This window comes from Phoca vitulina, unplaced genomic scaffold (genome assembly GCF_004348235.1).
Source record: "Phoca vitulina isolate PV1807 unplaced genomic scaffold, GSC_HSeal_1.0 scaffold10, whole genome shotgun sequence".
Lineage (NCBI taxonomy): Eukaryota > Metazoa > Chordata > Mammalia > Carnivora > Phocidae > Phoca > Phoca vitulina.
In genome coordinates, this window is record NW_022589713.1 from 37,863,773 (window position 1) to 37,879,662 (window position 15,890).

The following is a 15,890-nucleotide window of genomic DNA, read 5'->3' on the forward strand; positions in this document are numbered from 1 at the left end:
ATTATTTTCTCAGAGTATCAAAAATATGAACTTGTTGTCTGAGATTTCCTAGCTTTTTTCCTTCTCTAATTTTATTTTTTAAATTTTAAAATTGAATTATTTCCATATTTTAACTAATAAACTTTATTTTCTAGAGCAGTTTTAAGTTTGCAGCAAAATTGAATGGAAAGTGCAGGGTCTTCACATATCTCCCCCCTAGCCCCACACAACCTCATATACCATCAAAATCCCAAATCAGTGTGGCACATTTGTTACAATCTATGAGCCAGCATTTACCCATCATTGTTGACCGAAATCCATAGTGAATCATTAGGATTCACTCTTTGTGCTGTACATTCTATAGGTTTTGACAAATGTATAATGACATGTATTCGCCATTATAATATCATACAGAATAGTTTCACTGGCTTAAAAATCTCCTCTGTTTCACCTATTCATCCCTCCCACCACCCCCTGGCAACTGGGGATCTTTATACTATGTCCATAGTTTTGCCTTTTCCAGAATGCTGCATTGTAATCACAATATGTAGCCTTTCAGACTGGCTTCTTTCACTTGGTAATAGGCATTTAAGTTTCCTCTATGTATTTTCATGGACATACATGGTTGTTTTAATTTGCATTTCCTGGATGACATATGATGTGGAACATCTTTTAATATTCTTATTTGTCATCTGTATATCTTCTTTGGTGAGATGTCTGCTCAGGTCTTTTGCCTATCTTTTAATTGAGTGGTTCACTTTCTTATTGTAGAGCTTAAGAGTTCTTTGTATATTTTGGATACCAGTCCTTTATCAGATATGTGTTTTGCAGATATTTTCTCCCAGTCTGTGGCTTATCTTCTCATTCTTACTAGTATCTTTCACAGAGCAGACATTTTTAATTTTAATGAAATCCCACTTACCAATCTTTTTTTCATGGATGGTGCTTTTGGCGTTGTATCCCCACTTTTATTTGTACGTTCTCTTTCCTTTATTCATATTGATCCTTTCTTCTTCGATTTGGTTTATACTCCCAGCAGTTTCTCATCAGTGTAAGCTTTTGTCCTGGAAAGGAGTTTTGTTGGTTAGTTTTAAGTGTTCACAGAGCCCAGACAGCTCCAATAACTTCAGGTTTTGTTGCTATCCACCTCACAGTTTTGGCTGCTGTACTCATGTTGACCTGCTGCACTTTTCAGTAAGTACTCCTTACAGTTTTGAGGCTCTTATTTCACAAACCCATCAGACCACTGGTTGCCTACACCCCCCCCACCCCCGCTTTCCCTCATACAGATGCTAGTAATATGTGGGTCTTGTACCTGTCAATAGTTTGTACTTGCCTGCTTCTATTTTGGTAGTTTCTGTGGATAGCTTATCACTTAGTTTTGTTATAGATGTATGTCAGGTTTTGACTGTGCTATTATAGTTGTTCTACCTGTACTTACGGGAAAATTTCAGGAGATTCTAAAACCCTAACACCATTGCTGCTATCTTCCTAGAATCCCTTGCTATTTTACATTATATTCTCCTACTTAACATTCTCAAAGCTGGCATACTCTGACTCATATTACCTCGTTTTCATTCACATTCAGCTGTTCTCCATGGAGAATATAAAATGTTTGCTTTCATAGAGAGACTGTGATGGACTTACTGTAACACACCACACATACACAGGCGCGCACACACACAGACAAGAGGCCTTCAAATCAAACCTATAGTTGTGTTATTGTTCTGTCACTTACTATTGTGGGCTGAATTGTGTTCCCCAAAAGAGATACTTCAAAGCTGAAACCTCAGAAGTGACTGTATTTGGAATCAGGACCTTTAAAGAGGTGATTAAATGAAAATAGGCCATTAGGGTGGGCCCTACACCAATCTGACTGGTATTCTTATGAGAAGAGGAAATTTGGATACACAAAGAGGCACCAGGGATGCACATGCACAGAGGAAAAGCTATGTGAATGCATAGCAGGAAGGTAGCCAAGGAGAGGCTTCAAGAGAAACCACCCCTGCTGACCTATTGATCTTAGACTCAAAGCCTCCAAAACTATGAGAAAATAAGTTTCTGTTGTTTAAGCCACTCACTCTGTGGTATTTTTCTATGGCAGCCTTAGCAAACTAATACATTTAATATCTTTGCAAATGTGGAAATCTCTCTGAGATATATACCTTTTGCTACTGAGGACTTTTCTAGAGATCAAATGTGAAATGTTGTAAATATATACATATTATTTATTTAAATATTAAAAATATTATTTTCTTTTGTAAAATAATTAGGATGGGCATGAAGAGGAACTAGATAGCTATGTAAAAACAAATATCTTAAAAGACATGAATATGAATGCTTATTTTATGAGGTTACTTATGAAGGTATTTGTAGTCCATGTCATTTTTCGGATCTAAAATTAATATTTTGAAAGCAGAGAATTTGTATTTTCTAATGGAAATTCTGAAGTCTCAATAACTAATTCAAGAAATGTATTTGTTTCTTATCACTATATCTGAAATATTATGTTAGAAATCTGATTAGGAATTTCTTTTGCAGTTTTGTGCTTGTAACTGAGGATTAAGACTTGAAATACAAATGAAACATGTTTTACTCCAGGCTCTAAATTATCTCTAATCTATGATTAGGACCATCAAAATACCTGCAAAATGCAGCTGTATCTACTTCTTGCTATTTGGAAAGAATAGAATGCTTTGGCTAAGTAGTAATATGTATTTTTCTTTATGAACTAAGTATAGTTGAGCACAGGCTTAAAATATAGCCTTAAAATATTAAAAAACTCAAATCTAGTTATATTTCATATTCAATGCTACAGATACATAGAAAGATGATAACAGGATAAATTGCAATAGCAGAATTTAAAGCTAGAATTAACCCACTAAACACAGTCAAACATCAGTTCTTAATTAAACAATATTAAAGATGTTGAAGTTTCAAGTGGAAAGACCAGCTAGCTGGCTGTAGAGACACTTAGCAGGTGGCATTATCTGGGTCAGTTCTCATTAGCCCATGGCCTTACACCCAACCTTGAAGGCTCAGAAACTCAATCTTATCAACATCCCAAGTTATTCTTTCCCAGAACAGTTGACCTTCTCTAATAAAAAGCTAGAGACTGATAGAGAATATAGAAATGCCTATTTAATCTTTATATAATAAAAATAAAGAATTGTCAAGAGAAAGCCCTTTGTCTATGGGCAAGGTCCATGGAAAATCAAATTACAATAGTTACATTTACCTCCACACTGTGAGATAGCACACACTTATATACTTATAAAAGTACATATGCAGCCTCTTGCCTTTGGGTTATGCTATGTCTGTTTGTGCTGATGGTGGGGAGAAGAGAGAAGAGAAAAGCTATCTTCATGTTAAGCAGGCTTAATTTTTAAAAAATGATCAGATAGCATTGTATTCAGCTAGAAAGAGCATAGAAGTTAAAAGTAAAAAATAATGGTGCATATCTCCCCTAGTAGGGGCAGATACATTGTCAAGCAGAAACTAGGCTTCTGTTGAAAGTAACTACCTTGGGCATATTTACACATTTTACAAAGCTTTTTTGTAAATATGAAAATTAATTTATAGAAAATATATTTGCATTCTAAGGTACTATAGTATAAACAATTTAGTAGTAAAATATGCCTTTAAATTAACAAACCAATGCAGTGATACATTTTAGATATAGTATTAAAATTTATAAATTGAGATTTCTATAGATCCTTTCAGTCTTATAAAATATTATTTGATTAGTCCTTATGTGCATTCTTTTATCTATGGATTAATATACTTATAATGTGTGTGGGGGGAGGGTGGGGATGGGGAATTGCCTCTTCCTATAAGCCCCCTGTAGTTAGGTACAGCTTAGAGATTTTGTGGCAAATACAGCATTCAGTTAGTGATGATTCCAACTCATCCATTTTGTTTCCCACAGATTAAGAATGAGGCCCAAGTAAAATTAGCTCTCCTCTTAAACATCCAAACCATAGTTTGAAAATAACAGTCATGTACTTCTCATTGAGTATAAATACACGACAACTAAAATCATGCTTAAGCTTCAACTTCTACTGAAGGCAATAGCTCTTATTAAAGATCATTGCCACTGGATGAGAAATGTGATCAGTTTCTTCATGATATATTTGCACTCCTCTTGAAGCTACTTGTTGTGCCCAAATTTCCCCTTTCCCCCAAGTGGATTCCAACACCTGGTGCCTATTTGTCTTTGTTGTATGTGTACATTTTACCTCCCACCACCCACAGATTCTAAAATTAATCACACAACTTTCCTTGTAATTCTAATACCTTCCCATTGGTTTGCCAACTCTTACTCTCCCTCTCCACTTTTAAGCCCACAAGACAACATTTCAGAATTTCTCATCAATATGAACGTGAAAAATCAGGAAGTAGAAGTGCACAATGCACTATCATCGTTGACAGTTTTGGAACACAAAAAGAGGTCAGAGTGAAAGCAAAAAATGGACATCAGCTTTCTTCAATCACACTGAGTCAAAGAAAATGATGGATATAGCACGTGGAGAGAAGTAATCATGTTTTCTGCATCTGTTGCCTCTCCTCAGCTTCTCCCGCAGTTTGGTACATTCTGTTTTAGCTGAAACACACAAACTAGAAGTCAGACAATTCCTTTGCACCGCCTGAAGAAATACTAACATGCCCCAATTATCTGAACCTTTGACAATATTTTTCATAATTCATCTGTAAATCAGCATGCAATATTTTGTCTAATATGACATGTTTTAAATAATGAACAGAAGCTTTTTTCTTTTATTGGCCTCTCATTCTTTTTAGGAGTCATCTCTATTTTCACTTACATTTTATTTATTTTTTAAATTTTTATTTGTATTTTATATAGTAATAATTTAAATTGAATACTCTCGGGGTCTTCTCTGCATTGGGAGCAGCTCTCCTGCCACAGCCCCCTCATCCCCTGAAAATGTACACCTGTGCAAAGTTCGTCTCCACCCCCTTCTAGGTCAGGAGCACCTCTCAGCTGTTGAGCCGATCACTGTCTGCAGTGGTGCTAAAACCACCGGAGACACTGACAGATGAGGTACCTTATAAGAGCCTCAGCAGCTTGGCAGCCCCACGTCCCCTGACCTCACTTATTCCTAGCCGCAGCTTCCAAACCAGCATCTCATTTCAAGGGACATCGACACAGCAGCCAAATTCATTGGGGCTGGGGCTGCCACGGTAGGGGTGGCTGGCTTTGGGGCTGGAATTGGGACTGTGTTTGGGAGCCTCATCATTGGTTATGCCAGGAATCCCTCTCTGAAGCAGCAGCTCTTCTCCTATGCCATTTTGGGCTTTGCCCTCTCGGAGGCCATGGGGCTCTTTTGCCTGATGGTGGCCTTTCTCATCCTCTTCGCCATGGGAAGGAGCCGTCTCCACCTCCCATAGGTCTTTCTCCTGTGTCTTGTCCGCCCTGTATGTTCCTTTTCCTATACCTCCCCAGGCAGCCTGGGGAAAGTCGTTGGCTCAGGGTTTGACAGGGGGAAGACAAATAAATACTGTATTATTAAGAAAAAATAAAAATAAAAAATAAAAAATAAAAAATAAATAAATTGAATACTCTCGGGCCCGGTAGGTTTTGTGTAAAAGAAGTTGTATCAGAATTTGTGTCAGAAAAGCTTATCTTAAACATAATAACTGCAAGATATTTTTCTTTCATATCTCAAGTGTTAGAAATCCTTTGATTGTTTTACACTGAATGAAATTGGTGCTACTTATAATTTGGTATTAAAATTTTTGTGAGGTGCAAATCACCTAGTATTAAACATGAGCCCCTTGTGTTTTACAAAGGATAGTCAACAAATGTAATGTAACAATCACAGTTTGATTTCTTTTTAAATAGTTCCTAATCCATTGGAGGACCCACTGTTTCTTAATTTCTGATAAATTAGGAGTCTCCAATACAGCTGCCATTCATTTTTAGTCATTTATTTGCCTATTGAAATCTTCTTCTTTTGAGTGAGTTCCTTCAGAAATGTAGATTTCCAATGTAGGTTTAAAAGATAAACTCCACTCAAGTTTTCTCTTAAGCACTCTTAAGCCCAATAAGGGTTGCCAAATAGCAATGATACTGTGATGTGAACCTGACAGTAACTAGATAGTCATCTTCATTTAGGTCCTGAACCTCTACTTGACTTTTCATTATCATTTCCAATTTTCCAAAGTATTAGGCTGCTTTGGGTTCCACATAGTCTGACTCAATTTGTAATCCTCTAGCCCTTCCTCTTCCATGATCTGAGGCTGCTAGGCAGACCTTCCACCTACCCTTTCCCTAACTCAGAGAGTCCAAGAGCCAAAGAACTCTGCTCAGCATCCAGGGAGCAGCTAGACGTCTGCTCCGTTCTCACACTCCACCCTCCCTGGTGACTGGTGCACCCAACTCACCACCTCCTGGCAACTACACTTGGGATTTGTCAATTTCCTGGAATCAAACTTTTTGCATTAATAATACTAAGCATTAATAATACTGAAATATTTTTGTGAGTTTACATTGTGTTATTTATAATCTGTAAAAACTTTTTTACAATGGTATGGTAGATATATTTCTATATTTGTGACTTTGTAACTTTCATATCAATTGATAATTTAATAGTTCAACCATCTATAGTCCTCGAGCCCAAGTAATTTATGGATTTTGCATTTTTGTAATTTCAGATTCTTATAGCATGATCTGTATGCCTCCTTTAGGTTTTAAAATTATCTAACTATCTAATTTATCTAAAACCTACATTGGAAATCTACATTTCTGAAGGAACTCACTCAAAAGAAGAAGATTTCAATAGGCAAATAAATGACTAAAAATGAATGGTAGCTGTGTTGGAAACTCCTAATTTATCAGAAATTAAGAAACAGTGGGTCCTCCAATGGATTAGGAACTATGGTTTCTAAATAATTAAATGAGGCAAAAAATGTTTTTGTATCATTCTTTCTACCTCTCAATTATACCAATTATTGTATCTATATATAATTGTATACCTTTATATGATTAGTTTGCTAGGGCTGCCATAACAAAGTGTCACAGACTGGGTAGCTTAAAAATAACAGAAATTTAATTTCTTACAATTCTGAGGCTAGAAGTCTCAGGTTAGATTGTCAGCAGGTTGATTTCTTCTGAGGCTTTCTCCTTGACCTGTAGATGCGTCTCTCTCCTTGTGTCTTCACATGGTCTTCCCTCTGTGCATGTCTGTGTCCTAATCTTCTCTTTTTATTTATTTTTTATTTAATTTAAATTCAGTTAATTTACATATAATGTCTTATTGTTTCAGAAGTAGAGGTAAGTGATTCATCAGTCTTATATAATACCCAGTGTTTATTACATCACATACCCTCCGTAATGTCCATCAACCAGTTACTCCATTCCCCCACCCTCGTCCCCTCCAGCAACCCTCAGTTTGTTTCCTATGATTAAGAGTCTCTTATGGTTTGTCTCCCTCTCTGATTTCATCTTGTTTTATTTTTTCCTCTCTTCCCCTATGATCCTCTCTTTTGTTCCTTACATTCCACATATGAGTGAGATCATATGATAATTGTCTTTCTCTGATTGACTTATTTTGCTTAACATGATACCTTCTAGTTCCATCCACATCATCGCAAATGGCAAGATTTCATTTTTTTCGATGGCTGAGTAACATTCCATTGTATATATATACATCACATCTTCTTTATCCATTCATCTTTCAATGGACATCTGGGCTCTTTCCATGGTTTGGCTATTGTGGACATTGCTGCTATAAACATTGGGGTGTTGTGCCCCTTCGGATCACTACATTTGTATCTTTAGGGTAAATACCCAGTAGTGCAATTGCTGGGTCATAGGGTAGCTCTACTTTCAACTTTTTCAAGGAATATCCATACTGTTTTCCAGAGTGACTACACCAGCTTGCCTTCCCACCAACAGTGTAGGAGGGTTCCCCTTTCTCCGCATCCCCGCCAACATCTATCATTTCCTGACTTGTTAATTTTAGCCATTCTGACTGGTGTGAGGTGGTATCTCATTGTGGTTTTGATTTGGATTTCCCTGATGCCGAGTGATGTTGAGCACTTTTTCATGTATCTGTTGGCCATTTGGATGTCTTCTTTTCAGAAATGTCTGTTCATGTCTTCTGCCCATTTCTTGATTGGATTGTTTGTTTTTTGGGGTGTTGAGTTTGATAAGTTTTTTATAGATTTTGGATACTAGCCCTTTATCTGATATGACATTTGCAAATATCTTCTCCCATTCTTGGTTTGTCTTGGTTTTGTTGACTGTTTCCTTTGCTGTGCAAAAGCTTTTTATCTTGATGAAGTCCCAATAGTTCATTTTTGCCTTTGTTTCCCTTGCCTTTGGAGATGTGTCTAGCAAGAAGTTGCTATGGTCAAAGTCACAGAGGTTGCTGCCTGTGTTCCCCTCTAGGATTTTGATGGATTCCTGTCTCACATTTAGGTCTTTCATCCATTTTGAGTCTATTTTTGTGTAGGGTGTAGGAAATGGTCCAGTTTCATTCTTTTGCATGTGGCTGTCCAATTTTCACAACACCATTTGTTGAAGAGACTGTCCTTTTTCCATTGGATATTCTTTCTTTCTTTGTTGAAGATTAGTTGCCCATAGAGTTGAGGGTCCATTTCTGGGTTGTCTCTTCTGTTCCATTGATCTATGTGTCTATTTTTTGCCAGTACCTTACTGTCTTGATGATTACAGCTTTGTAATGGAGCTTAAAGACTGGAATTGTGATGCCAACAGCTTTGGTTTTCTTTTCAACATTCCTTTGGCAATTAGGGGTCTTTTCTGGTTCCATAGAAATTTTAGGGTTAGTTGTTCCAGCTCTGTGAAAAAAAGTTGATGGTATTTTGATAGGGTACTCAGAAAATTCATGAAAGAAATTGAAGAAGATGCAAAGAATCCATGCTCATGGATTGGAAGAACAAATATTGTTAAAATGTCTATGCTATCTAGAGCAATCTATACATTCAATGCAATCCCTAATCTTCTCTTTTTAAAAGGAAACCAATCATGCTAGATTAGGGCCCACCTTTTAACTTAGTCACTTCCATAAAGACACTGTCTCCAAATACAGTCACATTCTGAGGTACTGGGGTTATAAGAACTTTAACATATGAATTTGGTGAGAGGAACACAATTTGGTTCATAATGATGGCACTTTATAATATTTTAATTTGCCAAAAACCAAAAATGTATAAAGCACATGTTTGTGTGAATTTTGTAACAGCATATTGAGGAACTGGAGTCACAGCAAGGTCTCATTATCTGCTTGAGGCCTCTTGTCTGGTAGAAGGCAGAGCCGGAGCCTGGATCTCCTGATTTGAACCTCACTATCTTTTTTCACGAGGGAACTGAGGTAGAACTTGGCATCCCTTAGTCACAGCTTCCTGACTTTATTTGCTGCCTTCCTTTCCTGCTTTAGGCTCCAAACAGTAGGTCAGAGTCTAGAAAGATTGGTAAAATAGTTAAAACTTAGTTGATGTATATATATTTTGTTTTTGTCAAAGAGAAAAATGAAACGTATTTCTAGAATTTCTAGAGGTTTGTGGCACAAAAGGACATACTCCTAAAGATTTATTTTTAGTAAAGGATAAATTTTATTTCCCATACTAAAAATTTTTAGAAATTTGGTCTCCTTCCAGTGGAGCAGATGGGGGCAAGGGGCAATATAGAACTGCCGAGCTCTATTTCGGCTTGTTCCTCAGTAGTTAGACTCTCCAATGTTATCACAGCCTGTGCTACCAAACTACCCCTTTGGCAGCCCTAGCTCAGGAAATGCCAGCTCTCTCGTACCCCATCAGAAGCTCAGTGGATTAACATTTTAGTAACAAGCATTCTTATTGGTTAGAGTTGATTCAAACCTGCCATGAATCTTATCTTTCCTATTAGCAGTGTCTAAATATCTCTTGCAGATCCTAGAGATCATTCTTTTGTCTTATAATTCTTTCTCCTTATATTTTATGTTTATCTTAAATATGTGACTTTTCCAAAGCTTTCTGTATTTACAAAGATACAACTGATTACTTGTATCAAATGAATATCCTACTTTTAAAGGATACAAGTATGAATATGTTTAAGTTTTTTGAGTTATTAAAATTCAAAGGAGAAAGTTTGGTATATGATTATGACAGATGTATTGATTTCTGCCTTTTTTAAAGCATCAAAATAATTAAAAATACTTTCTTTTGAAAGTTGGCCAGGGATACTTTGCCCAGATCCTTTTAAAGGGAAATACGTGATCTATGACTTGGATGGAAATGTTGAACAATATCACATAGAATTCCTGGGTGATCCCCATTCAAGATCATGGATAAATGCAACATTTGTTGGACATTATAGTATCACATTAAAGGTAGGTACAGTAACATCAAACCTTTATTCTTCTTGCACTTGTTTTTAGTTATGGCCATTTTTGTTTCAGAATCTAAAAGATATATAATTATTTACTTTTATATTTATATAAATGAAACAGTATGTACTATTTGTTTAAAATTGAATATTTGTATTTTTAAACAAGTTTTTTCAAAGGAAGTGTGGAAAGTAGGGTAGTTTTAAATTTTATTTTCCTAATGGCGATATAGTATAAATCAACTGAGGACTTTATATAATTGCCTTTTGAAACAATTTTAAGATTATCATTTGGTAGTTTTTAAAAATTCCCTTGAGAAGACTTTAAGTTGTAGGCCTAGCTCACAGGGAAAATTAATTACGGAATGCAACCAGATTTTCAAATTTCAAAGAGAATATTTCATTATACTAACTCCTTCAGTATCTTTTTTACTCTTTTTAAACTTTAAATCACACATTACAACTAATAAATAGACTGGACTCTCAGGTTAATGAGAATAGGTGAACTGGACTTATTTCCATGGTTTGGTTTAGTCATTATAAATCAATTCAATTATCTGTGTCTGTATTCTAATATTGAAACTTTTCATCAGCAAACCATGCTTTCATTAGAAATCTGATTTAAAAATAGATATCAAATGTGGATTCCTTTGACTGGATGGTTTCTATTTTATAGTGGAAAGTAGATATGTTCAAATACACATGTAAGTGTATGTACATTTAAGGCACACTGTTTAATCCACAGTATAAGTAAATCTGTGTAAATTTGAGGTACTTTAAAATGGGCTTTTGCTATATCTTTGGCATAAGCAGTATCTTTTTCTATTCAACTTGAAAGCAACTGGAAGGGAAGGCCATTTTAATAAAAATATTTAAGTATAGAATAAAATATATACATTCTTTTCATGGTAGTTGCGAGCCGGTCTTCTTAATGTGAGGCACCTTCTCTGCTCTGATATTTTGGATGTGTTCCTAGGCACTTCTGCTGGCAACCACAGAAAACAGGAAAAATTGTTCTCCTTTCTGTGGCCCTTCTCCCCTTTCCTAAAGGACAGGGAAACCTGTTAGCTTCTCATGAAGCAGACCTTAGAATCTTAGAGATCTGACAATAGGATAAAGAGCAAGGCATTCTTAAGAAATTATATTTAAATGTAAGTAAAAACTAGAAGTGACTTTTTAAATTGTCTCAACTATATTTCTCTCAGGATTTGAATTTTCTCAGGATTAATTTAAGTAGTGTGATTCCAGTGAGCATACCGTTAGTCCCAAGGACACAGACCAAATCTGATGCAAAACAAAGCCAAACTCAAGCATCTGAAGCCATAGTTTTTAACCTTCTGAAAGCATTAAAGTAAACTTAGAAATTCTTGCAAAGATCATCAATTCAGGGCTGCTTAAAATAAGCAGTTCCCTAATGGGAGGATGAGGACAGAAAAAAATATTTGTTTCCCTTCTCTCTTCCCCTACTCTCCCAGCTAACCAGGTGCTCTAGATGGATAACCCTCTGGGTGCTCACAAGCTCTGGGGCAGGATCTCTCCTCTGTTGTCATTCAGGGTACCTTTCCTACAGGCACTTTCTTTGTCCCTTACTCTTTTTATCTGTCTTTTTTCTTTACTTGCTACCTTGGAGGTAATCTAATATGGGTGCCTTTCTCTGTGGGTCTCTTCATTCAAGAATGAACTGTTAATACCCTTCTACCTCAAATTCAGCTGGCACATGCCAGATTGTCCCTCTGTGCTCTGATTCCCCACTTCTGCCTATCTAAGGATCTGCATTTACAGGGAAGGGGAGACTCATATTGACGCCTCATTGCCCCAATCTACTCAAGAAACAGAAAGGAAGAAGGTTGACTCAGCAATACTGCCAGCCAAGATAGAAAAATGGTCAAAAATTTTACATATGAGAAGTTGCTTAAAAAAGAATAATTTCAAAATATGTATTATCCAGGAATAGCTGAGATTTTCCTGTCCCTGAGAGATGGAGATAGTAGCAACCCCAACCTACAGTTCTTTTGCCTAGACTTCCCCAAAATTTAATCTTTTAATGCCCCTCTCTATGCCGGAACTCCCATATCCTCAAATGCTGTCTCTACCCTGTAGTACATTGATCTGGTTATTAAGTTCACATCCCCTTCCCCCGTGAAAAAAGATCACTCACACAAAAATTAATGTATGGTAGACAATGTGGACTTTCTTAAAGGTTTTTCTAGAAGTGGAGGAGAGATGTACATTGCACAGGTTGTCTGATCTCTTTTTCTAAAACTAGCAAAGAATGATAGGCATTTATAATTTTCACTGCTTTAATCAACTAAATCTTACTTCATACATTATTTCAATATCATTTTATCCTAATTTGTGTAAGCTTAGTTTAACAAGTGACTAAATATTTTAGAGTTTTCACTGCATATGGACTATGTATATTTTACAGTGTATATGTTAAGGTGGGAGAAAACTATGTTATCCTAGAAAGATATTATATGCATTTATGAGAAAATGAAATACATTTTTAGTGTTAGATTATGAAAATTTTAACTTTTACTTCATGTTTGCCAAGCTTTTTTTTTGAATAGTCACTTTCCCCTGGTTGATATATTTATAGGACCACTGACTTACTAATTTTATTGTTGAAAGCATGACAGAGCTGTCACTGTCTATTGATTGGTACAGATGATAAGGTTTTCCACAATAAATAAAACTTCTCATAGATACACTGGGATATAGTTTAGAAAAAAAGTTGAAGGTGATATTTAGTTGTGTATTTGTATTTGTATTAGTTTATTCATACATTTTATTTTTTCATTTACTAAAAAATCAGTAGCTATAAAGACAGCTGAAATCTCCCCCTTCCTTAAAGAAAATAGATGTGAACATGTGCTGGATGGCTATTTTTTTAATATTATTTTACTTTATTATGTTATGTTAGTCACCATACAATATATCATTAGTTTTTGATGTAGTGTTCCATGATTCATTGTTTGTGTATAACACCCAGTGCTCCATGCAGTACGTGCCCTCCTTAATACCCATCACCAGGCTAACCCATCCCCCCACCCCTCTCCCCTCTAAAACCCTCAGTTTGTTTCTCGGAGTCCATAGTCTCTCATGGTTCATGTCCCCCTCCAATTTTCCCCCTTTCATTTTTCACTTCCTTCTCCTAATGTCCTCCATGCTATTCCTTATGTTCCACAAATAAGTGAAACCATATGATAAATTACTTTCTCTGCTTGACTTATTTCACTTAGCATAATCTCCTCCAGTCCCATCCATGTTGATGTAAAAGTTGGGTATTCTTCCTTTCTGATGGCTGAGTAATATTCCATTGTATATATGGACCACATCTTCTTTATCCATTCGTCTGTTGAAGGGCATCTCGGCTCTTTCCACAGTTTGGCTATTGCGGACATTGCTGCTATGAACATTGGGTGCATATGGCTCTTCTTTTCACTACATCTGTGTCTTTGGGGTAAATACCCAGTAGTGCAATTGCTGGGTCATAGGGTAGCTCTATTTTTAAAGTTTTGAGGCACCTCCACACTGTTTTCCCAAGTGGCTGTACCAACTTGCATTCCCACCAACAGTGTAAGAGGGTTCCCCTTTCTCCACAATCTCTCCAACATTTGTTGTTTCTTGCCTTATCAATTTTTGCCATTCTAACTGTGTAAGGTGGTATCTCAATGTGGTTTTGATTTGAATTTCCCTGATGGCTAATGATGATGAACATTTTTTCATGTGTCTGTTAGCCATTTGTATGTCTTTGGAGAAGTGTCTGTTCATGTCTTCTGCCCATTTTTTGACTTGATTATTTGTTTTTTGGGTGTTGAGTTTGAGAAGTTCTTTATAGATCTTGGATACCAGCCCTTGATCTATAGTGTCATTTGCAAATATCTTCTCCCATTCTGTGGGTTGCCTCTCTGTTTTGTTAACTGTTTCCTTTGCTGTGCAGAAGCTTTTTATCTTGATGAAGTCCCAAAAGTTCATTTTTCTTTTCTTTCACTAGCCTTTGGAGATGTATCTTGAAAGAAGTTGCTGTGGGCTATGTCAAAGAGGTTACTGCCTATGTTCTCCTCTAGGATTTTGATGGATTCCTGTCTCACCTTGAGGTCTTTCATCCATTTTGAATTTATCTTTGTGTATGGTGTTAGAGAATGGTCAAGTTTCATTCTTCTGTATATAGCTGTCCAATTTTCCCAGCACCATTTATTGAAGAGACTGTCTTTTTTCCATTGCATGTTTTTTCCTCCTTTGTCGAAGATTATTTGACCATAGAGTTGAGGGTCCATATCTGGGCTCTCTATTCTGTCCCATTGGTCTATATGTCTGTTTTTGTGCCAGTACCATACTGTCTTGGTGATCACTGCTTTGTAATATAGCTTGAAATCAGGCAACGTGATGCCCCCAGCTTTGTTTTTCTTTTTCAACATCTCCTTGGCAATTCGGGGTCTTTTCTGATTCCATACAAATTTTAGGATTGTTTGTTCCAGCACTTTGAAAATGTCATTGGAATTTTGATTGGGATGGCATTTAAGGTATAGATTGCTCTGGGTAGCATAGACATTTTAACAATGTTTATTCTTCCAATCCATGAGCATGGAATGTTTTTCCATCTTCTTGTGTCTTCTTCAATTTCTTTCATGAGTGTTCTGTAGTTCCTAGAGTATAGATCCTTCACCTCTTTGGTTAGGTTTATTCCGAGGTATCTTATGGTTTTTGGTGCTATTGTAAATGGAATCGTTTCTCTAATTTCTCTTTCTACAGTTGCGTTGTTAGTGTATAAGAAAGCGGTTGATTTCTGTGCATTGATTTTGTATCCTGCCACATTACTGAATTGCTATATGAGTTCTAGTAATTTGAGGGTGGAGTCTTTTGGATTTCCCACATAAAGTATCATGTCATCTGTGAAGAGAGAAAGTTTGATTTCTTCTTTGCCAATTTGAATACCTTTTATTTCTTTTTGTTGTCTGATTGCTGTTGCTAGGACTTCTAGTACTATGTTGAACAATAGTGGCAAGAGTGGGCATCCTTGTCATGTTCCTGATCTTAAGGGAAATGCTCTCAGCTTTTCCCCATTGAGGATGATATTTGCTGTGGGTTTTTCATAGATGGATTTTATGAACTTGAGGAATATTCCCTCTATCCCTATACTCTGGAGAGTTTTAATCAGGAAAGGGTGTTGTATTTTGTCAAATGCTTTTTCTGCATCAATTGAGAGGACCATATGGTTCTTCTCCCTCCTCTTATTAATGTGTTCTATCACATTGATTGATTTGCGAATGTTGAACCACCCTTGCATCCCGGGGATAAATCCCACTTGGTCGTGGTGGATGATCCTTTTAATGTATTGTTGGGTCCTATTAGCTAGGATTTTGTTGAGGATTTTGGAATCCATATTCATCAGGGATATCAGTCTGAAATTCTCCTTTTTGATTGGGTCTTTGCCTGGTTTGGGGATTAAGGTAATGCTGGCCTCATAGAATGAGTGGCTTTCCTTCTGTTTCTATTTTTTTAAACAGCTTCAGGAGGACAGGTATTATTTCTTCTTTGAATGTTTGGTAGAATTCCCCAG

The 15,890-nt window shown here is 36.4% G+C and overlaps 1 protein-coding gene and 1 pseudogene across 1 annotated transcript in view; both read left to right on the plus strand.

Annotated features, from left to right (window-relative positions):
• The window catches only part of RBMS3 (RNA binding motif single stranded interacting protein 3), a 1,498,583-nt gene that overhangs the window by 51,452 nt on the left and 1,431,241 nt on the right, over positions 1–15,890 (plus strand). The gene's annotated exons all lie outside the window — the stretch shown is intronic.
• LOC116635206 lies at positions 4,910–5,388 on the plus strand (annotated as a pseudogene).